Raw genomic sequence first — 26,366 nt, forward strand, 5'->3', positions numbered from 1 at the left:
AGAGGAAGAGTTGTGTAGTCTTGTAGAGGAAATTGAAGATAGAAGTGTAAATAGTATGGAGAGTGAAGGCAAGCAGAAAGAAGTCAGTATGGAGTCAGATGATAGTAGGATGGGGGGCGAAGCGGAAGTAAACACTAACAATGAAAGTAATAATAATGATCAGTTAATGGGAATGATGCAGTTAATGTTAAGTAAGATAGAGGACACTAAATCTGAGCTTAAAAGTGAATTGGAACAAATTAAAACAGATGTAGAACAAAATAACACTAAAATTGAGAGTATTAAATATGAACTTAAAGAACAGTTAGAGCAAACTAAAGCTGAATTAAGTAGGGAGATGAGGGAAAATAAGGAGGAAGCGAATCGGAGAATGGACGAACACAGTAGGCAGTTACGCGATCTGGTGTTAAAAAATAAACATTTTAATAAGCGATTAGAGGACCAGGAAAGTGAATATGTACGGCAAAGGAAAAAGGTAGAAGAAAAGTTTGCGGAACAGAGAAGTGAATTCCTGGAATTAATGGGGAAGGAAAACAACTCTACTAGGGAGGAAGTAATGAGGCAGGTCACTAGTATTGATAAGAGAGTTGAGACTCAAAGAGGGGAAATACGGGTATTTAAAGACCACGTCCAACAAGAGATTGACACGGTAAAGCTTAGAATAGAAGATGAGACCCGGGCAAGTGAAGAAAGGTTTGCGATAGCTGAAGAGAATAGGATTGAAATTCGGACATTGAGAGAGAAGCAGGTTAATTTGGAGAGAGAAATTGATAGGAGAGACAGGGATGTAGAATGCCGGATGGAGAAAGCAGAAAATAAGTTAAAACAGGTGGCAAAGGATAAACAGGTTTTCACGGGAAGGCAATGTCTAGGAAATAGCTACATTAGGGAAATTGAACTACCTAAATTTAATGGGAAACAAACGAACCCGCTAGATTTCCTTAAGATGATAGAGAAACGGTTTGAAAAGCGTCTAGAGGAAGGGTCTATGGACTGGGAAGACGTTATGGAAAATATTGACCATGCTTTTGTAGGAGAAACTCGGTCTTGGTTGATGGTATATAGGCAAACGATGACGAACCTGAAAGAATTCAGAAATAAATTTAGAGAGAAATTCTGGAATGAAGCGATACAAGCTAGGGAGAGAGAAAGGGTGGTATTTGGGAGGTACAAACAGCATGAGGGAGTTACTATGACCGAGTACTTCCTGGCACATGTCATGATTTGTCAGAACTTAGATGGTATAACCGAGGGGTCTGATGTAGTAAGACTACTTTTGAGACATTTTCCGGACAGGGTGAGAGAAGCGGCCTGTATGCAAAAAGTTGGAACTATTCAGGAGATGGAGAACCTACTAGGCAGTTTTGATGCTTTAGGTAACCTTAGGAGTAGAACGGAGAATATTCAGAACTTTAGTCATCACAACGGAATGAGACATAACGGTAGTACACAGAATCACGAAACTCGCAATCAGTTCAGACCTCAGCAGAACAGCAGGAGAGGAGCAGCTGAATATAGGACAGGAAATTCCCAACGGAGGCCAGAGCAATGTACTAATGAGTCCAACGTCAATACACAAAGGGAACCTTTAAACTAACGAGAGGCTGTAATGTTAGGTCAGAATTCCAGCCTAGTAAGAAGGTAGCGAAGTGTCTTGCCATGAAAGTGTTACCATATGACCTCGATGTTAGAGACGATTTGTTGTATGAACCCGAGCAGAATAATGGAGATTCAAGTAATAAAGTAGTCAATCCCGTTGTTAAATTGAAAGTCTGGGGGGCGTGGGTTAAAGTTTTGATTGATTCTGGTAGCCAAATATCATGTATTAGTTCTCAGTGGTATGAGTCATTAGTGAAACAGGGTATTCAGTTGGAGGAAATGCCTGTTAAGTCTACTTTCATCATTACGGCTGTTGGAAAGAGGTCTAAGCAAATTTGTAAACAAGTAGCTGTCCCGATCTGTATTAATAATTTTATTAGCGTTCAGATATGTTTGGTAATTCCGCATTTAATATTTGATCTTATCTTGGGATCTGACTGGTTAACGTTAAAATTGGCTCAGTTAAATTACAATGATCTAGTGCTAAATTTGAGGTGGAATAATAAGGATATCAAGGTCAAGTTTGAGGAGGAAATTCAGAGGAAAACGGAAGTTAGTACAGTGTGGAGAATGAGAGAGGTTTCTAAAGTTAATGAAGAGGCTAGTAAGGGCCTGAAGTTGTGTCAGTTGTGGATTAATGAGGATAAAATATGTGGCTTGAAAGAAGCCGTAAGTAGAAATGAGTTGAATGAAGTCCAGGAGGACAAGTTATTTGAAGTGTTATGTGAACACGTGGAGATTTTCTCCGAGAAACCTGGTGTTACCCATCTGTATGAACATTCTTTTTCTGTGCTGGATAAGACTCCATTCAGCGGACCGCGATATCCGATACCACACAAATATGCAAAAGCCGTAGAGGATCAAATTCAAGCTATGTTAGCAGACGATGTGATTGAATTATCAAACAGTCAATATGTTAATCCCTTGATTGTCGTGCCTAAGTCTGATGGATCAATACGTTTGTGTATTGATGGCAGGGAGATGAACCGACGTATTGGTGCTGATCAGTTGAGATCACAAACCATTGAAGAGTTGATACAGAATTTTCAGGGTAGGAGTTGGTTTTCTACGTTAGATCTTAGGAGTAGTTTTTGGCAGATACCTTTGAGATCAGAAGACAGGCCACTTACTGCTTTCAGCTATAAGCATAGTTTGTACCAATTTAGGCGTGTTCCTTTTGGGACCCGTACGAGTTCGGCAGCTTTAATTCGCGCACTAAGTATTGCCTTGGGAGATGATACTGGAGATTATGCTACTATTTATATCGATGATTTGGTTATAGGATCTAGTACCTTTGAAGAGCACTTGGACCACTTGGAGAGGGTTTTTTCTAAATTAGAGTATGCTGGTTTTACTCTGAAACTTGACAAATGTGTTTTCAGTAGACGAGAGGTGACTTTTTTGGGGCACCGTGTATCGGCAATGGGAGTGACGCCTGAGAGCACAAGAATTGAAAAAATATTGAATACTACGACACCTAGAAATATTAAGGAGCTCAGATCGTATATTGGTGTATGTAATTTTTTCAGACGATTTGTAGTGAGATTTGGTAACTTACTAGAGCCTCAGAATGAACTAGTGAGAGTGTTAGGTTTGCCTGAGGAACCACCTCGTAATGCTGAATTTTACGTCCGACTGGCACGGGAGAACCTGATTAAATCTGGAGATAAACGTAAAAGGCAACAAAAACGTAAGGTACTTGATAACTTTGAGGTAGGTGATATCGTTTTGGTGAGAGTTCCAATGTTGTCAAATAGTGAGGATAAGGTGACAAAGAAATTTTTTTCTTTTATATCAAGGCCCGTATAAAGTACATAGAAAACTAGGACCCTGTGCTTACAAGTTAGCGGATGGCGAGAGCGTAATGAATGGTTCGTACAACATTAGTAGTTTAAGGAGATACCTGTCGTGTGAGGTGGTTGAACCGGATTGTGAGATATAGGTCAGTAACTCGGGGAAGTTGCTACTTGTTATGTCAGACTACGAGCGGTATGTGTTTACGTCTCAATTGTGGTGGTATTTCCTAGTTGTGTTTGTAAACAAGGGAGATGTTTGTGTGACGGTAGATTTACGCTCGTTCATTAACGATAGATCATCTGTTTTCCGTATGTGAGGCCATGAAATTTTATATATTTGTTTTCTGAGATGTTACATAAGGCTAATTAAAGCTGACGACGGCAAATAATTAATTTTCCCGTATGTGCATTTCTAACTTGCAATAATTTTACCGTGAGCTTAAATCACGTGTGTATTTGTGTGAAGTGTATTACATCCTGCTTCAAGATAGGGTTGAAACATTCGAAAGAGTGATAAAAGTGTAAATTGTTTGTATCATATGTTTTCCATTTTTTAATGTAAAATATTGGAAGAGAACGTGTTACTGCTATCTGGCAAAGAATGTCGGAAAGATGGGAGTAAAAGGACAAATAGACACTCGGCAGAGTTTGTAATCTGAATTGTATATATTATGTTATATTCTCTAGGGTAATCTTGTTTTTTTTTTACAAAAGTGAAAAGTTGCTTATGATGGGCATAATTTAGCATCTAAACCTCAAGATGAACTGAAATAACAGACAGTCGCAATGGGAAGCAGTCTAAGAGAGATATGGAAAGAGTGAGATATAATTAAGTGTATGAAAATAATGTCGCTCGTTATGGGCAGGTAATAGAGGTATTTCAAGTCAATGTGGGAGTAAGTGTGTGAGTTCTCAACTCGTGTAATATTTGTTAAGAACTCATGGGGGCGTATGTAACGTTCCAGACGTTACAGTGTAATTATGTTAATTTTATTATGTGTAATTAATTCAGGAATTTAACGTCATGATATTTATTTGGTATGTAATTGTATTATAATTCATGTTTAATCATTTGCTCACTATCATTTCATTACTTTGTAACTACGACTTATAAACGAGGGCTGAATATCCTAATATTCACTTAGATTCTTGCGACAGTTGGTTAAAATTAACTTGCAGTAGATTTCAGTTATCTTGCCACATCACCGAGGAGGAAGGAAGGACAAATTTAGACATCAAGTTCTGAGAAATGCGAGCACGTGTTCACGCGTCCTAACGTAAGCTACCGTATTTCGACCAGAATTATTCGAACTGATCAACGCCTATATTTTCAAAGGAGCGTCATGTTGCCATGGATACTGAGTGAAAGGACGAATAGAAGAACAGTTGATATCATGATTTTGGCCCGTCAACTCTAATATCTAGAGTGGGGAGAGAAGTGTCATCTGATTGGACCACGTGTAGCGGCCTGTAATTAGCGCGAGAGAAGGTTATAAGAGGGCGTGTTGGAGCTCCTGGAGTCTCTCTACAACGTCTTATTCGCTTCTGCGAGTCTCTCTACATTATTCTACGAGTTATTCTACAGCTTCTACTTGATTTTCTACTTGATTCTTCGTCTCGATACTTAGAAATTCTGAATGAGGGGTGTATAGCCACTCTTATCAGGAAGTACGTACAGCACGGCTATAAGACCGGTTTGAACCAGTCTAAGTCAATAGATAGTTTTAATCTAGATAGAAATGAAACTTCAGAGAACATTATCAGTAAAGTTGGAAGGATTCTTAATTGAGTATCCTCTCCATATAACCCAAGGTGGTTCTTCTAACTGTGACATAGGGCTTATCTCCAATCTATGGGATAAAGCATAATAGGGAGTGTTAGTTTTGAAGTCATCTTCCAATTAGTGGTGGGTGCAATTGGCAAGGCAGGAATGGTACTGAGCTGCAGATGAAGAGATATCAAAGACGACCGGTGATGTTCCAGCTGCAAGGATGGAAGCTTTCCAAGGACCAGCAGAACAAGACGACATGGTGAGCAAGCGAGTTAAAGATATTGCAAGTTTTCGCGAAGTAGAGTCATTCAATTTTTTATTAAATTCATTTTCTAATTTAAATTCAGTTCTCGTTAAACCGTCGTCATTCATATTAAATATAATAAATAGTATTTTTCTAGTTTACTTTAATCTGCCTTAATTAGCCTTTTGATTTCTAATTCTCCTGCTTAATGATTAGTGTACTATCACCTCACCCCTGTGATAAGAGTCTGTCCAAGCTTGATTATAAATTTTATCTTTAAGTCCTCAACTTAAAGATTGGCGCCCTTTACTTGCTTGGTTGCATTTCTCATTTGATGATTGTTCTCCGAGAGGGGAAGTCACAACTATATCCGCGTCTGTGCTGAGTACACCCAGTGTCGTGGTAACGTTAGCAAAGTAATAACTTCTTCAGCGCACATAATCGCGCAAAAGTTCTACCACCGATGATACATCCTAGTTCAGATACCATCCGCAGCCGGTTTACGATAACCGGGAGTGGAAAGTTTACTGGAAGAGATAATAGAGATCAGCAGAACGACTCACACCCGACTTGATATTGTATTGATAGACAGATTATCAACGTATCTGAGCGACACTGCAATGCTATCTCGTGATAAAATTCAGAAAAATATCAGCGAAAAGTGCAAAAACACATGACTCTGGCAATCGAAATAAGAAATACTGAGCATCGGGATAGCTATTGTCGTAACTCCGCTAGTGGATGAAGCACTAGGACAAATTATCCACCAGTTGAACAATGCACTTCACTGAGTTGCAGAAGGTAGTAGTTTTTGAAACCTACAGCGTTGAGGAGAAGGTTCTGAATAGGGATTTAAGGCGAGCTTACATTCGGCATTCACACCCAACTGTTAGCATGCCTTATGCTGGGTTTCCCACTTTTCTCACCTCTTCATCTACTTCGCCTACTTCCCAACCCTCTTCCTTTCCTCTCCCTTGAGCCACTGAAATCCCCATTGCATCAGTGCGACTTTCAAGCACTACCAAAACAATATAACACCGGTAACAACTTAGATAACCATAGTAAAACATTTAAAATAAATGGAAGGAATGTTAAGGTTGTAGTATATTGGGCGTTGAACCACCTTAGGGCTTTGAGCGTTCAGAATAATTTTCTCCAACCGTGACCTTGTTTCCCTTCTATTTTATATGTTTCCTATTTCAGAAGATGAAACCACAAAAGGCTACTTCAAATGATATCCCAGCTTGAGGTAGAACCGTGGGGCAGTGATGAACATAATAGGGAAAATGATATTAGAATTCGGAGAAAAACTGGTTGCAGCACATATGTTAGGTACCAATCCGGTATTCAACGGGAGTTGAAATGAAATGAAATGTCGTATGGCTTTTAGTGCCGGGATATCCCAGGAAGGGTTCGGCTCGCCAGGTGCAGGTCTTTCTATTTGACACCCATAGGTGACCTGCGCGTCGTGATGAGGATGAAATGATGAAGACAACACATACACCCAGCCCCCGTGCCATTGGAATTAACCAATTAAGGTTAAAATCCCCGACCTGGCCGGGAATCTAACCCGGGACCCTCTGAACCGAAGGCCAGTACGCTGACCGTTCAGCCAACGAGTCGGACTCAACGGGAGTTGAAGAAGTAGAACTGTACATAGTACATGGGAAACTCGCAGATACAGAACGTACCTGTATACCACATATAACTTTTTTAAATATATATATGACATGGTAATAATAATAATAATAATAATAATAATAATAATAATAATAATAATAATAATAATAATAATAATAATACCGGGCGAGTTGGCCGTGCGCGTAGAGGCGCGCGGCTGTGAGCTTGCATCCGGGAGATAGTAGGTTCGAATCCCACTATCGGCAGCCCTGAAAATGGTTTTCCGTGGTTTCCCATTTTCACACCAGGCAAATGCTGGGGCTGTACCTTAATTAAGGCCACGGCCGCTTCCTTCCAACTCCTAGGCCTTTCCTATCCCATCGTCGCCATAAGACCTATCTGTGTCGGCGCGACGTAAAACCCCTAGCAAATAATAATAATAATAATAATAATAATAATAATAATAATAATAATAATAATAATAATAATAATAATAATAATGTAATTGGCTTTACGTCCCACTAACTACTTCTACGGTTTTCAGACACGCCGGAATTTAGTCCCGCAGGAGTTCTTGTAAGTGTCAGTAAATCTACCGACACGAGGCTGACGTATTTGTGCACCTTCCAATACTGCCGAACTGAGGCAGGATCAAACCTGCCCAGTTGGGGTCAGAAGGCCAGCACCTCAACCGTATGACCCACTCAGCCCGGCAGATGAGATGTTCTAAATGTCCCCCGTTAGCTTTGATACACACATAAACCCTTCTTCGTAATCGGGAGATAGTGGGTTCGAGCCCCACTGTCGGCAGCCCTGAGGATGGTTTTCCGTGGTTTCCCATTTTCACACCAGGCAAATGCCGGGGCTGTACCTTAATTAAGGCCACGGCCGCTTCCTTCGAATTCCTAGGCCTTTCCTGTCCCATCGTCGCCGTAAGACATATCTGTGCCGGTGCGACGTAAAGCAAATAGAGAAAAAAAATCCCTTCTTCGGAATGTCTCCCGAATGCACTGATGTATGCCTGGAGTGTTTTGCTTGCATGCATCAATGCTAACACATCTCATACACGAACAACCTCCATGTGGAATGCTGGTACGTTACGTTCCTATGTGCTTCCTATGACTAATACAGGTGTTACATAAACTTAGTCCTAAGACGGAAAAGCGTTTCCAGACCACGTCCATACAACAAATGTTCTTCTACGTGTCAGGAGAATGTCTTACAAGTTTGACCGTGCCATAGTGTTAAACCCTGTGTGCAGTCTACGTCAAAACGAACAGTAGTGAAATAACGAACAGTAGTGAAATACCAAACATACTCTGAACATCGAACAGTACTGACCATCAGAAATCCTCCACTGCAAGAACAGGCAACACAGCAAAGAACCAGAGCCCGGCTACCACGTGCCCTTCTCCAAATAACACTTTGCAGATCAGTTAATTTTCAATGGAACAGAATTTCCGCATCCATTCCATTCCTTAGATATCACGCACCCAGATGCCTACATAATTATGAGGCACGCTATAATAATTTCGTGCGGCTATTTCTAGCCGAGTATAACCCTTGCAAGGCAGACCCTCCGATGAGGGTGGGCGGTATCTGCCATGTGAAGATAACTGCATGTTATTGTGGTGGAGGATACTGTTATGTGTGGTGTGTAAGTTGCAGTGATGTAGGGGAGAGCACAAATACCCAGCCCCCGGAAAAATGGACTTAACAATGATGATTAAAATCCCCGACCCGGCCGGGAATCGAACCCGGGACCCTATGAACCGAAGGACAGTACGCTGACCATTCAGTCAACGAGTCGGACATGAGGCACGCTGAAAGAACATATTCTGCGGTCAAATGGCATACAGTCATTTTTAATTCAATGTGTAAACCTGTGTTCGCTAGCATGTTCCACAATCTAAATGCCGTCATGAACAATGCATGGATATATACTGCACCAACGCCCTTCGGTACACGTATGCATAGAAATGGTGTCCCGATATAAACAAAGCATGACGTCCTCCCCAGTCCACTTCCTGCAGGTAGACATCCCGCTACAAGACTGTTGTGATAGAAATTGGCACAGTGAGGGATGTATAGAAATACTGTACACACATCGTGCCTTCAGCACTACCCGTTCATTCCCTTCCCCTCCTTTTCGGTACTTTAATGGTCTTCAACACCACTCCTTCAGTAACTCCTCTCCGTTCAGTACTTGAGTGGGGCAGTGTTGGTTGTTTATGTGGGGACATCTTTTTTGTGCATGTGTGTACACGTTAGCATCATCACCTTGCGTATTATAATCACGTTTAGAGCATACTATATTGACTTAAATTGTTCGAAGATTTTTCTTTCTTTATAATTTCAGATACGGCATTCCCAGCTGTGCTCACTAACACTAAAGTCAACTGTATCGATTCATCTCCTGTCATTTTTCTTCAGGGTCTATGTTTTCCAGCAGGAAGTAGTTACAATTGTAACGATGGCACTGAATAGACTGCATTTGGTTCTCTCACTGATGAATCTAGTCTAGATAATTTTCAAGATTTGCATTGGGTTCCTTCCCAGTACCATTCATCCTTTGACTTCAGGGCGCGGAGTTACCTTCGTGGGTAATATTAGATCCAAGGAAGAAGAAATTCTTAACCCTCAAACACACGCGCCGGGGTGAAATCCACCCCAGCTGAGTTAGATACCTTGACACAGTGCGCAATTTTCCAACTGTTTCTTCTTTTAGGTACCTTCCTAGCACCTCCCCCACCAAACGCTCAGCCAAGTGCAGGCAGTTCCCGCGCAGTCGTCAAGGAGGGTACACCTTCAAATTTGGACTGGGGTGAAATACACCCCGCGCGCGTGCTTGCGTAACACCTTTGTTTTAGTGTATTGTCGAGATATGTGCCCCAATTGGTTTCAACACAGCTGTGTTAGGTATATTGTATGAGTTCAATTTTCATTTAGCATTTCCCATTGGGAGAAACTTATCTGACAAGAAAATGGATAATTTTACCACGGAAGAGAACAGAATAAGACGTTATTTGATTCCGTTGACAATGGCAGTGACTTCAGTGACGGTGAAGAGGATAATTTAAATGCTAGTTGTTTTACGTCTCACCGACACAGATAGGTCTTACGGCGACGATGGGACAGGAAATTGGCTAGGAGTGGGAAGGAAGCGGCCGTGGCCTTAAGGTACAGCCCCAGCATTTGCCTGGTGTGAAAATGGGAAACCACGTATAACCATTTTCAGGGCTTCCGACAGTGGGGTTCGAACCTACTATCTCCCGAATACTGGATACTGGCTGCACTTAAGTGACTGCAGCTTTCGAGGTCGGTCTTCTGAGTCTTGTGAGTGTTGTTATTTATATCAGGCACACTAACAAATTCACCAATGAGTTGGAAGTCTTAATATATTGTAGTCGATACATTCTGTTTCTGTAGCTGCCTCCTCATGGGGAAATTTTTATTAATAAATAAACTTTTGTACTGTTTTTAGACTCTTCCACGCTAACTAGCATTTGTTTACACCACCATAGTCCTCTCGTCGTGACATTACGAAAGGGATAGTTTGTAATCAAATTCAGTGCGAGGTAGGAATGGTGATGCAATAAAGCAATGAGTTAAGACCGGAACAATTCTCTGAGAGTGATATCTTGGTCCTCCCGAGTGACTTGGTTATCCTATTTCGTTTTATGAGCTATAAAGCGAATGTTACAGCCCCAGTTAAACTATTGAAATATGTTGTAGCTTCAGCTTCAAGCGAGGTTTATTACTTAAACTTGGATCATTTGCACCCTGTAAATAGCCATGTCCTTTACCAGTACAATGTAGGTTTGCGTTTGAACAATACCACAAGCTGCTCTTCACAAAGTTTGTGTGTTATCTCAGTCCCATGAGGCATGTTTACCAGGAAGATAGAAACCGGAAGTAAATAACGTGTGACACTCCAGTAGGATATGCAACGTATAACGCTGAGTTACTTCTCTCCTATATAAGTTGTAAACAATTATAAACATCGTTCTTCCATCTTTCTGGATTATCGACCCGTGAAGATTATTCCCTTAAATTTCTGGTCTCCAGCCACAACTTAGAGCAAAGGGTTTCCGAATTTCGTAGATGCGTGAGTTTTAGGGGCATCTGGACGTGAAACCTGTATGGTTAAAGGCCCATTTTGTTCATTCCTAATCTGTTTACCTTCCTGGGTTGGTTTTTCTCTGGGACTCAGCATGAGATTCCATCTCTACCGCCTCAAGGGCAGTGTCCTGGAGAGTGATACATTGCGTCGGGGATACAACTGGGGAGAATGACCAGTACTTCGCCCGGGCGTCCTCACCTGCTATGCTGAACAGGGGCCTTGTGGGGAGATGGGGAGATTGGAAGGGATAGACAAGGAAGAGGGAAGGAAGCAGCCGTGGCCTTAAGTTAGGTACCCTCTCGGCATTTGCTTGGAGGAGAAGTGGGAAACCACAGAAAATCACATCCAGGATGGCTGAGGTGGGAATCGAACCCACCTTTACTCATTTGACCTCCCGAGGCTGAGTGGACCCCGTTCCAGCCCTCGTACCACTTTTCAAATTTCGTGGCAGAGCCGAGATTCGAACCCGGGCCTCCGGAGGTGGCGGCTAATTACACTAACCACTACACCGCAGAGGCTGGCTTTATTCATTCCTAAAAGATTATTATAAAGATTATCAAATTTTGTAACTTCCGCTAGGAAAATTTTCTCACCATCAAATATCTACTGTATCACCTTTACATCATCAGCGGGGACAACAAATGCGAAATTTGCGCTATATTTCAAGTACAAATTTTACACAAGATATTACTTTCAGAGTCATAATTCACTTTTTATGCTTAAATGTATTGCCTATTTCCGTCATGTGCATGGAGATTTAATCGGGAATTTTCTGAAATATGCCTCTTCTATGGATCACTTGTGGATTAACTGAAATAATGTGAACGTAGACACGACAGTACTTTGTCAGCATTTGTTTTTGTTATGAATGGTAGGTAAAGTTTTTCTATCAAAACCACAACCAGGAGTACCGTAGCCATAGATAACGTCTGCTACATTTCGTACATTGAAGTTCAACAGATTACGAAGTCCCTTAGCGGCGCGGCACTGGTTTCTCACAACGGAGTATTGTAGTTGTAACTAACATCTGTCTTTATCGTAGCCCAGATTATTCAAAGTCAGCAGCCCCCCTGTTTAGCCCAGGGTAGACTTGTACTCCCAGGGCAATGAACGCTACCAAGCAAATCCCATTCTTTTTCCATCTCTGCGTCGCTGTAAACCTGTGTGTTAATAATAATAATAATAATAATAATAATAATAATAATAATTGTACCGGCTGGTACACCTCTACACCGCACATTTGAATTTTCCGCCTTCAAGTACTCCTCTGCAGGAGAAACTTTGAACTTTAACAACTGTATCATCTTATAAGTTTTCTCAGATGATGTCACTACCGTAAATTTTGTGATTACGAAGTTGTCAGTACTGTGTGGAGTTCAACTTGTTTTGTTTTCTATTGATCAAGATGTGTGGACATTCTCTGATAGATGTCTCTACAAAAACTATGACCATGCACCCTGGTGCGAAGTGGAAGAACTTTATTTGAAGAAATTTTGTATTCATAAGTTTGTTCTTTACTAAATTTCGTTCCTTCATTGGTGGGCTGGCAATGTAAATCTTTTTTTCCGCCAGTTTTGAAGTTAGCCAATCAATTATTTCGGTAATTAATTTTTGACCAATCGCGTCTTTCTTCTCCAATTTTGATGTGTAACTTTTAGCCAGCCTGTGGGTGTGTTAATTATTCATGAAAGTTCTCGAAACTTCCACGAGGGTATAAAAACTGCTGATTTTCTTGTCTCCCGACCACTTCAACAACATCTAGCTCAGTGTACGGATGTGTAGCAGGGGGCGGGTAGCGCCTCTTCCTTCGGGCAGCAGCTCTTCAACAAGGTAATGGCTGTTTAACATCTTTATTTCTCGCTAGCTCAGCAGTTTAACCCGCGGGGCAGGTCCGAAACTTTTAATATGTAACCTATCTCTTGAGACATGTTAATTTCTTTCAGTCTTTGTAAAACTTCATATATCTTTAACTATAATTCGGGGATAGAGAGTGCTTTACCCTCTCGAGCTCCCCTTCATTTTGATTTGAGGTGACCGTTTTCGTAACCGATTTTCTACTCTTCCTTAATGTGTTAAAATCGTTCTTATACGAGACCTCCCTAGGTTGGGAAAAGCCCCTGTGTCATCGGCCTCGTGCCTCTTAGGTTTTAAAATTTGTTTTTAGGAGTGCTAATTCACGCCTCCATTCCTTTTGCATTTAGGGCCATTTAAGTTAACCTATTATTTTTCTATTAAGGCCCAGTAGGCTGGGTACAAGATACCCCTGTTTTCTTGTAAGTTGCGCCTTGAGGGCAATTTTTGGAAAAATATGTTATGGCCTTTAGTAGGCTCAGAAAAACAGAGCGGGTCAGCTCGTTATTTGTGATAAAAGCGCCTCTAGGAGGTCTGATATTGTTTTTGGAACTAATGCTCCTTGTATGAAGGGGTTTTCTGCCCTTTGAACAAATGTGTGTCTTGGTAAAGTTCGGCTAGTAGTTTAAGGATGTGGAATTGGGGCTCGAAGCCCAGAACTTGTTAAGACCCCAAAACTTGTGCTTTCGTTAGTAAAATTAAACCTTGTCCCTGATTATTGGATAGCTGTTGACTTGTTGTACTTGTTAAGTTTTCAAATTCTATAAAAACAATTTTGTTAAATCTTGCTATGTTCGAAAATATAACCTTTATTGAAATTTTGATTCATCTTCCGGCCTTGTAGTTAGACCCATTCCAGCCCGCACCTTCTTTCACCTCTGCATTCCACGGGTATCCCCCTAATAATAACAATAATAATAATAATAATCCTAATAATAATCATAGTAATAATAATAATAATTCAGCTCTTAACTATTCAAATTTTTTGATTCTGAGAAACGTTATGAGCGCACATTCAATTTGACGTCCCATTTCTTCAACATTTTTTTCTCATTGAAGCAATCATATCCTCCGTTAATAATAAAGTTTTGAGTTAATAAAATAAAGCACATGATCTGCTGTGGTAATATAATGTAATATTATGTCAACAAAACACTTCAAAATACATCACACAAAGAAATTGAATTAAACGTTTTTTGGAACAACACTACGCGCCAAACTGTTAAAAAGTCCTTCAAAGATCTTCGTCATGGAGACAAATGTACTCATAACTTTTCTCAGTATCTACCAATTTAATTAGTTATTCTCTCAAAAGAAAGTGCTTGCTCCACTGAGTATTTTAGACCAAAACGAACTGCGTACCTCAATTAGAACCAAAGATATGATTGCTTCAAAGATACAAAAAATTGAACAAATAAAATAATTTGAGGAAGGCAGAAGTTAAGTGATTTATAGTACCCGATGACAATTCTGTGCATGAATACTTTTAAGTTTTAAAGAAAGGGAAATCGACCGGATAGAATGACTGGACTGACTGACTTTAGTTTTCCTAAACTTTTTTTCTTTTATATTGGGGGTATGTACAAGAATCCAGCCTAAGAGTAGAGAGTTCTGGAAACTTCCCCTCAAATATACTATAAAAACTGGGCGCTTTGTGGCCGTATTGTCTTCATTGCTACAGTTATTTAAGTGCGGCGAGTCCTAAGGGAGGCAGTGCCGCGGGCGGCTTTCGGAAGGCCCAGTAACTAAAGGTAATGGAAGAAATTTCATAAACATGTGATGGCTCCTGCAGATAGATTGAGGGGAAGGTTTCAACCTCTATTTTCGTGTAAATTTCTAAAATTGGTGGTTTAAATGTAGAATTTTCGGCAAGTCTGAGGAATCTGTTCTATTCCCTACTATGTAATGGAAGGGAACAAAGCGTGACTACCCTTGTTGGTTCCCATTCAACTTGGCATGGGGTGACTAAAGTTCGTAAACCTCTAAAATTATTAACACTTATTTGGTAATTAATGTTTCTCATTTAGTCACCTCCGTGTAGAATAAGCTTAGCCTCTGTATCATTGGGCCACATGCCCACTCAGGGTTTTATCTATTTCTACCAGGAGGACAAAAATTTCACCTCCTAACCTTTTATTATGGCCAGTCATGTTCAACCTTTCCCTTTTATACTAAGGCCAATTAGTATGGGCAATTATGCCCCTGCAAATTTATTGATGTCCTTCTGGAGTTAGTTATCTTCAGTAACTGTGTGTTACAAACTGTTGAACAATAGATAAACCCACATCAGGGCAACGGTGTGTAAATACTTCAATTAATGGTAATCGATATATTGTAAGTGCACCATAAGAAAATTGGTGCATCTTTGAGGCTGCACTATGATATAATGGCAGCGCAGAATCGTCTGTAGTATAAAGGATTGGAGCAAATAGTTCTCTCGTAAATTTTGTACCTGCCAAGAGCAATCCATCTCTTTTCTCTGTAAATTTGCATTTATAATTCTCTCAAGTTTTGTACCTGGTAATCGGACACCCCTGTGATCCACGACATTTCCTTAACAATAATAATAATAATAATAATAATAATAATAATAATAATAATAATAATAATAATAATGAAAAGCGTATTCCAACAGACAAAAGTTGCTTACCGGCACTAGCTTCTGTTAAAATTGAAGTCCGTTGTGACATGTTTTTCACAATTTCACAATTTCCTTTTAATGACATCATTAAAATATATACTAGAATTACAAAGTGCACCTAGAATTCCCTTGCTCAGTTGTTGCTTCTTCATTAACTTGTTTAACATCCCACGCGAGACAAGCGTGTTTCTACCTTGACCTCATTGCAGCCAGATCTGGAGATGGAGATGTTTCGTGCTGACAGAAGGAATTCGCACCTCCCCACCTCCAGCCTCAAGTTAGATACTGAATGTTCGACCAGCCACAAATTGATTCCTCTACTTTCCAAGGATTTCTCTTCAATTCTCCCGCTTCATTACTGAGAAATAAGGAACATTTTCCCATACTATGGCCGTATTGTCACAAGTATATTTCACTCTATTTTAGTTTCCGAAAATATCTCTAAAGTTTTCACACCGTACGAATACATAGTATGCGCAAGACTCGCAGTAGTATTAATTGGGAATTAAAGGTGTTATGTTAGATTACATAGATGACCTTATAAAAGAGGCGCAGCTTAACTGACCGGGAAGGTGTACCGCCGGTACAAATATTATTATTATTATTATTATTATTATTATTATTATTATTATTATTATTAACACACAGAAGGTTTACAGCGACGTAAAGATGGAAAAAGAATAGGATTTGATTGGTAGCGTAGACAGATTACAGTTGAGGAGTTTTTATTATAATAGCAGGCACTTCCCTACTGCACAAAAATTTGTGGGATAGAGAGTGGAAGGGGTGAGGGATATACCAAATTTGAAATAAACTACAAAATGGTAAGTTTTTTTGATGCTCTCTGAGCGAATTTCGACAGAGAGGTCAAGGTTACCAGTCTACCAACTTCAAATACTATACAATAAAACTTTCACCAAAGGAACAATAATTACTCACGTATCAATCCCTCACTACTGATCTGCATTTAGGGCAGTCGCCCAGGTGGCAGATTCGCTATCTGTTGTTTTGCTAGCCTTATATTGGTAAGTTATTCCATTCCCTAACTCCCCTTCCTTTAAAAGAATGTTTGACTCAATTTGACCACTCGAATTCCAAATTTATCTTCATACTAGCAAATTTACCCGTGCTTCGCAACGGTATTTTACATTGTATGAGGATAACGAAGTAAATTACTGTACATGCAGTGAATAGGATTTATTTTAAATTGCATTTCCCTTAGCGTTATCCAGAAGCAGCAGGGTGAGGTCCCCATACGTTGTTTCCAATGTAAAGTTCGAGTTGCGGAGTTGTGATGATAACAGCACGCTCACTTGCCCACTGCCATTCACAATCGAGTAGGTACGTTTTCACTATAATGGTAGGCCCCATTACCTACTGCGAGGTCACGATCGATTTGGAAAGTTTTCGTTACAATGTCAGGCGCCCTTTCCTACTTTTAGACAGATTACAATTGAGGAGTCTTGATTGTAATAGCAGGCACCTTCCCTTTCTTTCTTTCTTTCTTTCTTTCTTTCTTTCTTTCTTAATCTGTTTACCCTCCAGGGTTGGCTTTTCCCTCGGACTCAGCGAGGGATCCCACCTCTACCGCCTCAAGGGCAGTGTCCTAGAGTGTGAGATTCTGGGTAGGGGATACAACAGGGAAGGAGGACCAGTACCTTGTCCAGGCGGCCTATCCTGCTATGCTGAACAGGGGCCTTGTGGGGTGATGGGAGGATTGAAAGGGATAGACAAGGAAGAGGGAAGGAATAAGCCTTGGCCTTAAGTTAGGTACTATCCCGGCATTTGCCTGGAGGATGGCTGAGGAGGGAATAGAACCCCCCTCTACTCAGTTGACCTCACGAGGATGAGTGGACCCCGTTCCAGACCTCATACGACTTTTCGAATTACGTGGCAGAGCCGAGAATCGAACCCGGGCCTCTGGGGGTGGCAGCTAATCAGATGAGCGTCTACACCACAGAGGCGGACATGTTATCATTATAATGACTGGCCCATTTTCTTAATGACAGTCAGGAAGCGGCCGTGGCCTTAATTAAGCTACAGCCCCAGCATTAACCTGGTGTGAAAATGGGAAACCACGGAAAACCATCTTCAGGGCTGCCGATAGTGGGATTCGAACCTACTATCTCCCGGATGCAAGCTCACAGCCGCGCGCCTCTACGCGCACGGCCAACTCGCCCGGTAGTCACATTTTAGTTGGGTATATTTGTTTATAATAGCGGCCACACTTGCCTACTCCCAGACACAATCGGTTAGGGGAGTTTTGAACAAAATTTTGAAGAAAATTGCATGCTGCCTTGACAGTCAAGTCGTGAAGGGAATTATTAATTATTACAATGGTAGTCTTTCCTTATTAAGGCTAGTTAGAAAGGAGTTGGAGACGGACCCCATTCCTACTGCCAGTCAAAGTCAATGTGGAGAGTAATGATTACAATAGCAGACGCCCTCCTTCTGAGATTCACTATCGATGTAAAATATTAGGTATAATTGAAAACCCACCCTTTCTATATCGTTAAAAATCAACTTCAATAAATATACGTAGATCGACATACGATGTATATGCTTGTTAACTATATTGCAAATCTACATTTACAGATTAACTGCTGATTAACGATACATTATATCGACAAAAGGCTTGTACCATAAGACATCTCATGTATGGGTCTAAATAGCTGGTCCTAAGATATTTTTTCCTGTCTTATCTATTTACGAGTAAAATTGAGTTACAAACGTTGAGTAGGGTGAAATTAGGGTATGGTTTTCTCACAAATATGGAACAAATGTGACAGCTACAAACATAGAATTTGGCTCACGTATGGATACTGTGTGGGCCAATGTTCGTGTAGGTTTATATGATTCTTTGATTCATATACGTGATTCCAAACACGAATTATACGTGCACAAACAGCAAAATATAGGAATAATCGAGAAATAGAAACAAATCTAACACATACGGTATAGAGATACGACGAAATGTCATAGAAGCAAAGTTGTAGATCACTTCAAACTAAAATAGGTTGTGCCATCTCTACTGCGATACGACTTACCGTTTAGCCGCGAAATACCTCGAAACGAAGGTCTACATGGACATTAAAATTGCCCCAATATTCAGATACTTTTCGGAAATAAAATTGGGAAATATTTAAAGATCTTGGAAGCTTTCAGCCTATTACAGACTAAGACATATACTTTTGCCAAATTTCAATTTTCTAGCTCATCTGGAAGATTGTGCCTCAATCGTACTTGGAGAGGGAGGGGGGTAAAATGAGGACTTTCAGAAAAATAAAGCTAACAAATATGCAGATGGTCATTAATACATCTGAAACGGAAAACTCTAAGAAAATTTCGCCAAAATCGTCAATGTCCAGACACACGATGGTTATGATTTTATTTATATGGATAAGGAATCTGCTCTACGTACAAAACTTCCGGAGCTATGTCCACTGGACTTAGCCTGCAAAACCGACGGTTCATTATATATATCTTATTAATCCTCCTATCGAAAAATGCACATGAGAAAAAGTTTTAGAAATCGATTTCCATCAAGGCTGGTTGATTCCTGGTCAGATTGGTTTTGTATACATTGTGGGAGAGTAAAATCTCTATTTCGGTTCCTAATAAACCTCCAGTCCATTCCAGGAAAGGTTATAATAATAATAATAATAATAATAATAATAATAATAATAATAATTGCCTTACATCCCAGTAACTAATTTTTACGGTTTTCGGAGACGCCAAGGTGCCAGAATTCAGTCCCTCAGGTGTTCTTTTACGTGCTGGTAAATCTACCGACAAGAGGCTATGGTATTTGAGCAGCTTCAAATACCACCGGACTGAGCCAGGATCGAACCTGCCAAGTTGGAGTCATAAGGCCAGCGCCTCAACCGTCTGAGCCACTCAATCCGGTGGTTATCTCAGTGAAGTTCAACTTGAAGGATCCAGCAAGATATACCAGATATTTTGGATTCAGGAGATCAAATGGACTGTATCGCGATTTACCTCTCTAAGGCATTTAATAGGGTAGATCATAGCAGACTAATGTCCAAAATGAGTGCAATTAGACTCTACCAGACCAGTTATTAATTTCGCAAACAAATCAGAAAAAATGCTTCCCTAAGCTTACATGCAATGCAATTAGACTGCAGAAGAAAAGAGTGACTGAATGGGTGGCAATATTTGTAGAAAATTGAGCTCAGAGAATTAGAGTAGGCGAAGATTTATTTGACTAAACTTTGTATGACTGCCAATTATGCTTGCCATCATGTTGTCCTTAGTTGCCTTCTTTGCTAGATTAAATTTCCTAGCAAGTTCCTTCAAATTCTCATTACTTCCACAGCCATTTCTAAATATATTTATTTCCAACCCGCACCTCCTTCTTAGTCTCCTTACTTCACAGTTATAGTGGGTCTTTACCATTCTGTGCCATCTTTATAGGTACAAAACTATTTTCACATTCCTCAACAATTGCTTTAAACCCATCCCAGAGTAGGTTTACATTTTTATATACCGTTTTTCCACCTATAATTCTGGTTTATCAGCCATATGGTACTACCTTTTACTCCTACTTTTAAGACATTCCTTTCTATCATATTTATTTTTAAATACGACAAAATCAACTTAGTGATCAATAATACTATCTATTACTTCGTTTTCCCTATGGATCAATCAGGTTTTACCAGCACCACGTCTAGAATATTCTTCCCTCTAGTTGGTTCCATCACTTTATGAATCAACTGTCCTTTCCATATTATCTCATTTGCCATTGGTTGGTCGTGCTTCCTGTCGTTCGCATTGCGTTCCAAATAACATTTGGTAAATTTAGATCACCCGCTATAATCACGTTCCTTTCCATATCGTTTCTTACGTAGGTGAATATCTTATCAAATAATTCCGGATCAGCGTCAGCGCTACCCTTTCCCGGTCTGTACTCTCCAAAGATATGAAGTTACCTATTATTTTTAGAGATGTGATTTACACCTAAAAATTCATGTTTGTAATCTTACAAGCTTGTAAGCTTACAAATCCTTCCTTCACCCCAGTGAATACTCCTCCTCCTCCTCCAACAATTCCTATCCTACCTCTGCAATACACACTCCAGTTCTGTGAGAATATTTCTGCATCCATTATATGAATTCTCGGCCTTGATTCAACTCCTATTACAATATATGGTGAGTATATATTTATTAAATTAATTCTATTCATTTCTTTACAGTATTTCCAAAGTTCAACACTAACATTTTTATGTCATCCCTATTTGACTTCCCGATCCATGTACCCTTATCACCGCTCCCTAGAACACCCCGTTTCCCTGAATGTACCTCCCTATAACCCTTCTGAACAAATTTCCTAACTTATACGTACCACTGCGGTTTTTTTCTTTTTTGGCTAGGGGCTTTACGTCGCACCGACACAGATAGGTCTTATGGCGACGATGGGATAGGAAAGGCCTAGGAGTTGGAAGGAAGCGGCCGTGGCCTTAATGAAGGTACAGCCCTAGCATTTGCCTGGTGTGAAAATGGGAAACCACTGCGGTTTAAGGGAAGGCCTATCTTCTCTCCACCCACTAGGATCTAGAAATCTCACTCCCAGTTTCCCACATTCGCATTCCATAGTCTCATTGACATCCCCAATCACTTTCCAGTCAGAATCCCTCCTACACAGTAATACACTGATAACAATCTCCGCTTCCTTAAACTTCACCCATGCTGCACTTACCAGATCCCGCACATCCCCAAATATGTTGTACTTATACCTGCTTGCCTTACGTTGTTGGTACCAACGCGAAACACTACCACCTTCTCCTTTCCCTCCTCCTTCGCGTCTACTTTCCTCAACATCTGCCTGAACCTAACTCCTGGATAACACCCTACTCCAGTTCCCTTTCGTCCACACACTTTCCCCACTTGTCTAATAATGGAATTCCCCATGAACAGAGCCTCAACCCAACACACCTCAATTGATGCCCTCCTATCCTGGTCAGCGCTGTCTTCCCTGACGCTGAAGAAGCTACTTCTCCTTTTTCTCCCTCCCATGACCCTGTTCCACCTATCTTTTCCTATCCTCTACTCTACATTTCCATTTCTTTCCTTTTCCTTCCCTCCTGATTCCCCACTTCTCAACAACAGTTCCCTGTTCCTCATCTTCCCTCTGTTGTTCTACCTGCAGTGATTCGTACCGATTTCTCACAGACACCTGTCATGACTTCTGATCCTGAATAGAGCCGTTAGCCTGCAATGTCTTTCCCTATAAAACAGTAGACCACCTGTCTTACAAAGACATAGAAGTACGGAGTGATTATACAATAACAATCCATTTAGTATTTGACTATACACCAACAAAGTAACAGAACTAGATAGAACTACAGGGACACATTGAATGAGTGAGACTGCCAGACAGACGAAAGCGCGCGGCAAGCGGGTGACTCACACCTCAGTGTCCATGACTTTGGCAAAAATATACCCCTATGGCTCTATAGGAATCAGTTAGTCGTAACCAACAATATTTTGTGGGTATTTCTGTTAATTATTTTTCTTGATAATTAAATAAAGTCAATAATTAGCAGGTAAGAAAACAGGGTTTGTAAAATTTTTAGTAATCATACAATTCCTCTTTTCAGGTGGCAAGAATGGAAGAAAAACGTAATGTTTTAACACTTTTCGATCTGAGTTTTCTCAATTTTACTTCACGAGCTACTTAAAGGAGAGATAGCGGTCCGGCCTAGAAAGCGAAGACGTTTCAAATTCAGAAACACACTTCCTCCACTGCCGATTCTGATTTTGAATTGTTATGTCCTTATAAAATTCTTGTCTCATCCATTATCCTTGGTAGTTGCAATTCGACACCCTTCAAATGGTGCTCCCATTCAAGGATCAAATAGTGTTGTATATCCTCTGAATAATAATAATAATCATCATCATAATAAACATATTTTCTTCATTTCTGGAGTGCTGTTGTGAGTTAAGAGTAATTCGCAATAGGGGTTAACCGTTACTGCATATACCAATCACGTGATCTGACGAAACAAAGGTTCAGGAACTAATGGATGGTAGACTGATGTAAGGGAATTGAAGTGAAGCCTGGTTCATACCCTATAAACATTTTGTACTGTATTTACAATTATAATCCTGCAGTACCGAGCGACTTGGTCGTGCGGTTAGGGGCGTGCAGTTGTTAACTTGCATTCAGCAGATAGTGGGTTCGAACCCCACTGTCAGCAGCCGAGAACATTGTTTTCCCTGGTTTCCCATTTTCACACCAGGCTATACCTTAATTCAGGCCATGTTCGCTTCCTTCCCATTCCTAGACATTTCTTATCCCATCGTCGTCATAAGACCTATGTGTGTCGGTGCGACGTAAAGAAAACCTGTAAAAAAAGAAGACCTAGAGATTACAGGGCACTATATGTTCTGGTATGACGATATGAAAGTAACCGAGTCGTGGTGATTACTGTCTGAAGAGGAAGTACAACTGGGCAATCATCCTCGATTAACACTACTCAGAGGGTAAAAAGGGAAGTGTCCGACACTTCGGAAAATGAGGGTATTGCCAAAGAAAGACAAGGGCCACGAAGGGCGTAAAAATTAAGTACAGTGGTCGCTATATGAGCTTTTCTCTCACATCATTTTGTATTGTGAGTATCAGCGATGCAAGGGAGGTGACTGTTCCCTCTTCTAGCTGAGTTTATAACTGCCATGAGTAAGGCGATTCACATTTCAAGGGTAAGCATCCCCTCCTCTAGTCGGAACAAAAATTCTTACGAGTTGATGCGCCCTGTGTGAGAGGTTCTCTCATCGCGCGACCAGTGGCGTTGGTGTTATGTTGAAGTCGAGAGGGAAATTTTAGGCGTTAGTATTTGACTTAAGTTGCGCGTGGATTGTTCTCCATTTTCAGTTACTGATAAATGAGTATTCAAAAATTATGAGTCGAGGAAGAATGCTGGGTAATAAGTGTTGTTACATACTCCAGCTAACTCAAATGTTATAGAGAAGACCTATTGTACTTCATTCTTGCTTTCCTATTGCGACTGTCAAAAAGTTGTCTATTAATAACAATGCTATTGGTTTTACGTCCAAATAACTACTTTTTATTTTTTCGCAGATGCCAAGATGCCAGAATTTTTCCTCACAGGAGTTTTTACATTCCAGTAAATCTGCGGCTGACATATCTGAGCACCTTAAAATACCACCGGACTGAGCCGGGATCAAACCTGCCAACGTGGGCTCAGAGAGCCAGCGCCTTAACTGTCTAAGCCAATGACTTAACATGTTAATTCGTCTGGCTCGCGGGCAGGGTGTATGTGCTTTCTACATAATTAGAAATCATCTTAGGTAGAGCCCCATCCTCACAGTCATGCAGGTTGCCTAATGGGCAGTCTACTAGTAAAAGACCTGCACCAGGCCTCACGGGATGCTATACGCCATTGTTATCTCGTGGATTTGCTAAATAGCGTTCCGTTTCCACAATGCAGAGGTTTCATCACAGGCTGCCTAAAGTGCAACGAAGTTGCAAAGCATCCCAAGACATGTCCCCAAGGCAAGTTTCAAGTGTATACAGACTCCGATGTGGACATCTAATTGTGTCTCGCGATAAGATTTGCAAATTTGCGAACTGAATTGATCTAAGGCGCAGTGCAATAATTAAGTATGCGATAATATACTATATTCCTATTACATAACCTACTTAAGCAACGGGTTTGTAATAATCTTTACGTACCGAGCTCGATGGCTGCAGTCGCTTAAGTGCGGTCAGTATCCAGTATTAAGGAGATAGTGGGTTCGAGCCCCACTGTCGGCAGCCCGTAAGATGGTTTTCTGTGGTTTCCCAATTTTCACACCAGGCAAATTCTGGGGCTGTACCTTAAATAAGGCCACGGCCGCTTCCTTCCCACTTCTAGCCCTTTCCTGTCCCATCGTCGCCATAAGACCTGTCTGTGTCGGTGCAACGTAAAGCAACTTGCAAAAAAAGAAAAGTATTTACGAAGCGCTCTTAAATCATAATCATTCCTTCCTGTTCACATGTATGTAACATTAAACTGTTTACATCACACTCATTTCCGCTCCAAAATATAGTGTCTCAATGGGATGTATTATTATCCTGTATATTACACAGCAAATCAGTTCCGACCTTCCACAGGGTTCGTGTCGATCCATTTGTAATGAATATAGATTGTGATACTTGGAATAATCTTGCTGTTGTCCACTTTGTGTTCGATTTCCACTTCGCATGTCTGTTAGCCAGTTCCTTCATGCTACTTAAAGGTCAATCGTTTTCTTTGAACACTTGTCCAACCTTACTATTAGATTACAAGAACTTATTTTCAGACTGCACTTCAGCAGTGCGATACAGAGATGTTTAAATATATAGGCGCTTGCCTCCATATTATTATTATTATTATTATTATTATTATTATTATTATTATTATTATTATTATATCATCAATAACACCAAATATTGAAGAATATAACTAAATGTGAAAATGAACAATGCTTGCGTTTAAACTGAATTTTGGTAATAATTGGACGAAATACCGCCTCATCGCTGGTTATATTCGCTTCATTGTTCCCCTCTAAGAATTTAGGAAGAGAAAAACTAAAATAATGGTTGAAGAGCACCTGCAAGGTCGTCAATACGATCCTTGCTCTCCATCCCCACCCAACACAGCAGTACGTAAAACAACTCATTTGTACCGGGGACCATAAGTACCTGGAATTCTATCCCAGCTGAAATTAGCGCCATAAGGAGCTTAAAGCTATTCTGAAGAAAGTGTTGGAAGTTGTACCTAAATTGTGATTAATGACACTAAGAAACATCGTCAAATGTTAGATATTAAATAAATATTATATAAATGCAGTTTCAGACAAAAATATAATTAACATCCGATTGTTTTTCATATAATAACACGTGTATTATACTACAACAAGCATATCTTCATGAAATGGGTACGAGGTCACAACGGCACTAAAGGGAACGATGGAGCTGATGAATTGGCCAAAGAAGCTGCAACCGCACCTGACTCTTAATACTGTATATGACAAGTGCCCTATGTAATCTGTCAAAAAAAACTGAAAACATATACGGAGAATATGTGGAATAATCTATGAATAAGTTACTCAAGAGGTCAGTTTATATGGAACTTGCTCTTTCTGACGATGATGCTTGTTTAAAGAGGCCTAACATCTAGGTCATCGCCCCCTAGTGGTACAAAATGAGACGAAATGTAATGACAAATTAAAAGTTGAAAATCCTCCACTGACCAGAATTCAAAACGCGAGGACGAAGAATGAATGGATGGATATGAATTTAAAACAATCAGTGGATTCGACCCGTAATGCCTCCCATACAGAGAAACGGACGTAAAACAATAATATTACTGACCAAGAGACAGCTTCGATAGCACAGTACTGAATCGATTATACTTCTAGTCTAAAGGGGTCCAAACTCCAAGTCATCGGCCCCTCATAACTGTCCATATTGCTAGAAAAATAGAACCACGGTATATGTCCTGTTGCGGTACTAATCAAAAGTAGCGTAGACTCGCGGTATTCCACACAAGATGGTACTACTCACAGGTAATGAAATTCGCACATGTAATACAAACCTATGGTGTTTCGCACATTGCGCCGCCATTGACAGGCAACCCAAACCTATGGTGTTCATCACATAAGTGTACTAACCATAGGGACTCGCGCTATCCCGTGTTTCTCCTCATACAGTGGCCAGTG

This window comes from Anabrus simplex, chromosome 3 (genome assembly GCF_040414725.1).
Source record: "Anabrus simplex isolate iqAnaSimp1 chromosome 3, ASM4041472v1, whole genome shotgun sequence".
NCBI classification, from domain to species: domain Eukaryota; kingdom Metazoa; phylum Arthropoda; class Insecta; order Orthoptera; family Tettigoniidae; genus Anabrus; species Anabrus simplex.